Genomic DNA, 5518 nt, shown 5'->3' with positions numbered 1-5518 from the left:
AATGTACTTTGTTCGAAAATAAACTTAACTCAGGTGCCTTAGTATCTTATCTGAGTCTGGGTCTTTGGGAGCTCTCAAGAAGTCTACCATGCTGGCTACCTGCACAGAGCTGGCACAATATACTGAGGGAGCATACGAAAACACACAAAGCTGAATGTTCATCATCACTGACAGACCAGGAGACCTATAAGGACACCACACCAGTGAATTCTGAATTTACTGTATTGCTGTCCTGAACTAACGCAGTACTGTGAGACAGATTGGAATAAAGAATCCTCTGTCTTCATTACTTTTTCAAATGCTACATGAGAATAGTATATTATGAAGCTATATAAATGATGCTGGTCAAGACAAATGAAAAAGCCTATCCTATGAAGAAATCTCTTTTTAAAATCTTGACCTTTTATAATGCTTGTTCTTTTTGTTTAAAGTCATGCATTCATTAGCATGAACAGTTTGGTAATCTCTAATGGGAGGCATTCATCCCAGTGCAGAAGGCCAGCTCCAGAAACTACTTCATTTTAATTTAAACTCTCAAACGAGGATTTAAGATACACGTTAGGCCATGTACTGGCTCACTGCACTGGGATGAATTTCGTATTAGCCAAGGGAGTTAGTGAAATTCTCCGATATTTCTTCTCTTGGTATGAAAGCATTCCCCCTTTCAGACACCACAGCTCTCATGACATTTTCTGAAAACAACCCTGGGTAGATCATTCTACAACTTCCATATTTTATCAGGAGGTTGGGGTAGGGATGGGTGGCGGGGGGAGGGGGATGTTGGCTAAGTGCTCCTGAAAGTGACAGGATCTCAGAAGAAAGGGGAAGGGGTGGCTAGCCCTCAGCACCACCTGGAGGGTGCTGTGCAGGGCTCTGGTGACAATATAAAGTGTGCTGAGAGCTGGGAACCCTGGGTCATTTTGAATCACCAGACCCTGGGGCAGCTGTCCCCACCCCAACCCCTAGCCCTGGTCAGTGGGCCTGAACATACATATACATCCACACACAAAGAAGTGTCAAGCAACCTGTTGATAATCAATAAATAATACTTAGCTTCTCAGCTGACCAAGGTAGCTGTGTGATTTACTCTTGCTTCCACTTTGAGAGACCCTTTCTTTTGAGATGTGTAAAACTATAGCTGATCACTTAGCCTCAGAACTGCACTAAATTCAGAAGCTTGGGAAACATGTCACAGATTTGCTTGTTATCCTTGCACAGAGGTCATGCTAATCTTCTCTGTATCATTCCAGTTAAACCATGTGTGCTAAGTTTTGAGAACAAATCTCTCTGTGCTTTGGTTTGCTGGGTTTGCACCTCCTCAGTTCCAGATCTGAAGAAATCTCAAAGAATTCAATGTGCAGTTCAGTCAAGGAAACTGCTAAGTTCCATGTGGATCAGTGCCAAAACCTACACAGAGCTACATGCTTTAACACGGTGCCAATACAAAACCATCATCCAACCACATGTTATTCATTTCACTCAATGCTAAAAAGGCTTGTCAAGTTTCAGCAAAACCAACGGACAAATCTGGTCTGAATTAGTGATAAAATATAAGATCAACTGAGTTTAACAAAGATTTGAATTTTGCGAAGAAAGTTTTACTTGGGTCTAATATTCACATCTGCAAGAACCTCATTACATTTGGAGAGTCACTGTAAAGGCACAACCCTGTATATTATCAATTTGTTTCTTTTTCATAATAGTATGAAATAACGTAAAAAACAACAAATGGTCTAGCACTGGCATGGGAAATAATTTTAATGGGGGGGGCACTCCAAGATTTTGGTGCTCAAGGGACACACTTCTATCAAGTGAGTTTCAGGTCTGGGACAGAGGTTGTGTGCAGAATGGAGCTTGGGGTAGGAGACTAGGGGTGTGTCTAGACTACCTAGTTTTGTCGACAAAAGTGGACTTTTGTCGACAAAACTATACCAGCGTCTACACTACTGCTGAGTTCTGTCGAAATAACGTTGACAGAACTCAGCAGTTTTGTCGACGCTGGTATACCTCATTTTACGAGGCATAACACCTTCTGTCGACAGAACTCTGTCGACAGAAGGTGTTATTGCCTGTAACATTGCGTCCAGACTACGGAGTTCTGTCAACAAAGCAGCTTGCTTTGTCGACAGAACTCAATGTGTCTGGACGCTCTTTGTCGATGGAAGTTTTGTCGACAGTATCTGTCGACAAAACTTCCGTCGACAAAACGCGGTAGTCTAGACGTACCCTAGGATGCAAGAGGGGGTTGGCGTCTGAGAGGGAGCTTGGGTGAAGGAGGGGGGGTGTGATCTTGGGCAGAGGCTTGGGGTGTAGAATCCAGGAGGGTGCACCGGAGGATTCTGGCCTGAGGGAGGGAGTCTAGGAGAGGGTGCAGAGTCTGGGAGGGATTTATGATGTGAGTGAAAGGGGTGCAGAGGGTTTGGATGATGGCTTGGGGAAGGGGAATGGAATACAGGGTCAGGGAGGGGATACAGATATCAGAGTGGATTCTGGCCTAGGGGAGGGGTTGAAGGAGGGGGTGCAGGTTTTGGGAGGGAATTATGACCTGAATGAAAGGGGTGCAGAGGGTTTGGGTGATGGCCTAGGGCAGGTAATTGGGGGAAGAGAGGGTGTGGATGCCAGAGGCAGGTTCTGGCTGGGAGGCACTTACCCAGGTGGCTCCCAGCCAGCAGCCCTGCAGGACCCTGAAGGCTGCAGTGGCAAGCTACTCTACGTGGCTCTGCTCTGTCAGGGTGAAGGGGAGGGAGAAAGGAGGCTTCATCGGTTGCCCCTGCCTTCAGCAAAATATCTCAGTTGCTATTGGTCAGAAACTGGACAATGGGAGCTGAGAGATTTTGCTGAAGGATGGGGCAGAGCACAAAGAATAGAGCAGCCACATTCAAATCGGCTGCCCTTGCACTGTGCTTAAGGGTCCCAGGGAGGCAGCCGTGGCTTGACAAGCTGGATCTGGTCTCTTGCTGACCCCCTCCTCTTATAAAACATGTACATGGTATGACATTTCATGAGTACAGCCCACTCATACATCTGAAGAAGTGGGTTGTGCCCGCAAAAGCTCATAATACCATCTACATGTTTTATTAGTCTTTAAGGTGCTGCTAGATTATTTGTTGTTTAAGTTTCTCCAGTTACAGACTAACTCGGCTCCCCCTCTGAAAAGTATGAAACAAAGCCATTAAAAATCTAGAATAAAACAGTGTGGCTGTGACCAGGTGCAGTCACACAAGACCCCTTGGGGGTGCTTCCTGTTGTGCTGACAAAACTACTGACACTCACCTCCTTGATCTCTGGGGCTTCTCACCACCCTGTCCTGCTGGGCCAGATCTCCTGTTCTCCCCCAGCCAAGGCACAGAGCTCAGATCACTTCCCTCTTCCCCTTCCCCCACCCTACCCCCTGCGGGGAGCAGTACAAACTCTGAACCTCTTCAGGTCTAAGAAGAAAAAACAGTTACTTACCTCTCATATAACTTTTGTTCCTCAAGATGTGTTGCTCATGTCCATTCCATGAAGGTGTGCACATGCCACGTGCATCAATGTCAGAAGCTTTTTCCCTCAGCAGTACCCGTTGAGCCAGCCAGGGAGACCCCTGGAGTGGCGCCTATGTATCAGCGCATATATACCCCTGCTCACCCTCTGCCCCCTCAGTTCCTTCTTGTCAGAAATCTCCAACAAAGTTGAGATGGGTGGGATTTGGAATGGATGTGAGCAACACATCTCAAAGTACAATAGTTACGAGGTAAGTAACCGTCTTTTCTTCTTTGAGCGCTTGCTCATGTCCATTTCATGTAGGTGACTCCTAGCTCTACCAGTGGAGATGGGGTTGGAGACTACGTGGATATGGACTGCAACATCACTCTGCCAAAAGCTGCATCATCCCTGGCGTGCTGTGCAATAGCATAATGACAGGTAAACATGTGCACCGATGACCAACTGGCGGCCCTACAAATGTCAAGAATGGGCACTTGCGCTAGAAAGGTTGTCGACGAAGCATGCGCCCTAGTGGAATATGCGGTAAGAGGAGGACCCGTCTCTGCAAGATCATAACACACCTACATGATCTGATCCAGGAACATAGAGATTGAGCTGATACTGGGAGGCCTCTTGTCCTTTCAGCTACTGAAATAAAAAGTTGAGTTGACCTATGGAATGGTCTTGTTCTTTCTTATTTCAATTGCCACCCAAGAGTTGCAGGCAAATATTGCCTGCTGCTTGGCAATCCTTAGTTGCGCACCTCCAGTGACCTAGGCCTTCCATATGAGCAAGTGTAGCTTTTTAGGGTCCTTTCTCTTGGGAGTAGGTCTCAGCTGGCCCTGCCTTTCTCTGTGGTTGGCAGCATGAACCAGCAAGGTTCCAGGGGGCGAGTGAACATACAGATGCTCATTTCCCAGCTACGGTGGGAGTTTGCCACAGGGTCTTAGAAATTTTAGCCACTGTTTTATTGAGGGGGTAGGGCTACCCTAGCCAGGACCTCAGCTGTGAGGATGTTGACCATGGGATGTGCATCCTCCACAACCTCGTCAGCCTGGGCCTCCAAGATACGCTCCAGTGTCTTCAGTAACATTTGGTGGGTTCTAGCATCCATGGTGGGTAAGGTCAGCAAAAGGTCAGCTAAGGCCTCATCAGGGGACGATGAGGATGAGTCCCTGATGGCCAGGGGCTCACCACACTGCTGAATGTCGTCACGTGTGGTTGTTTTGAAGCTGCCATCTAACTCACCGCAACCTCTCTCTTTCTTCGTTGACAGAGCCATGTCGATTAGTCAGGACAGCAAAGGGAAATGAAGCCGCAATTTAAATAATTGCGGCTTCATTTAAATCAAAATGGCCACCACGCTGTGCCGATCAGCTGATTGTCGGCTCAGCGCAGTAGTCTAGACAAGGATCGGCCGACCCCAGAAACCTTCATCGGCAGATCCTTTATGCCTCGTGAAACGAGGCTTACAGGATCTGCTGACGAAGGGTTCTGGAGTTGGCAGACCCCCTTCTAGACTACTGCACTGAGCTGACAATCAGCTGATCGGCACAGCGTGGTGGCCATTTTGATTTAAATGAAATGGCGATTATTTAAATCGCAGCTTCATTTCCCTTTTTCATGTAAACTATATACATGGCTCCGTCGATGGAGCCATGTAGTTTAGACGTACCCTATGGGTGGTCTGGCTGCCTCCTTCTGGGGGCTAAGCCTGTGATCTGGCACTGGTGCCCGTGGAAGTTGTGTAGCGAAAGGGGTACCCCTTGAATAAGTGCAGGTCAACCCCGGTATCAAAGTCATGAGTCCTTGTGCCTGGTGGTAGTCCAGAAGGGCCACTGCAGCTGCAGCTGCCATTGCGGGAGCCATGTTTGGTGAATGTCTGGGCCAGGAGCGGTGTTATGATCAAGACCTGTTAAATGAGGCCGTTGATTTCACCAACACCACCTCAGATTCAGATGAGTATTCTGAGGTCAATCGGTGCCATATCTGGTGCTGTGGCATGACTTTCATTTCCTCCAGTGCCAAACAGAAGGAGGTAGCAGTATGTGGG

At 47.6% G+C, this 5518-nt stretch overlaps 1 non-coding gene across 1 annotated transcript; it reads right to left on the bottom strand.

Moving 5' to 3' along the window:
* Window positions 1–1173: 1173 nt before the first annotated feature.
* Window positions 1174–1279, bottom strand: LOC112545104 (U6 spliceosomal RNA). The gene has a single exon (XR_003088526.1). It is a non-coding gene; the product is annotated as a U6 spliceosomal RNA (small nuclear RNA).
* Between the last annotated feature and the right edge of the window lie 4239 nt (window positions 1280–5518).

Source organism: Pelodiscus sinensis, chromosome 5 (assembly GCF_052426305.1).
Source record: "Pelodiscus sinensis isolate ZL-2025 chromosome 5, ASM5242630v1, whole genome shotgun sequence".
Lineage (NCBI taxonomy): Eukaryota > Metazoa > Chordata > Testudines > Trionychidae > Pelodiscus > Pelodiscus sinensis.
Note: the sequence above shows the minus strand (reverse complement) of the source record. Positions and strands in the feature narration are given on the sequence as shown.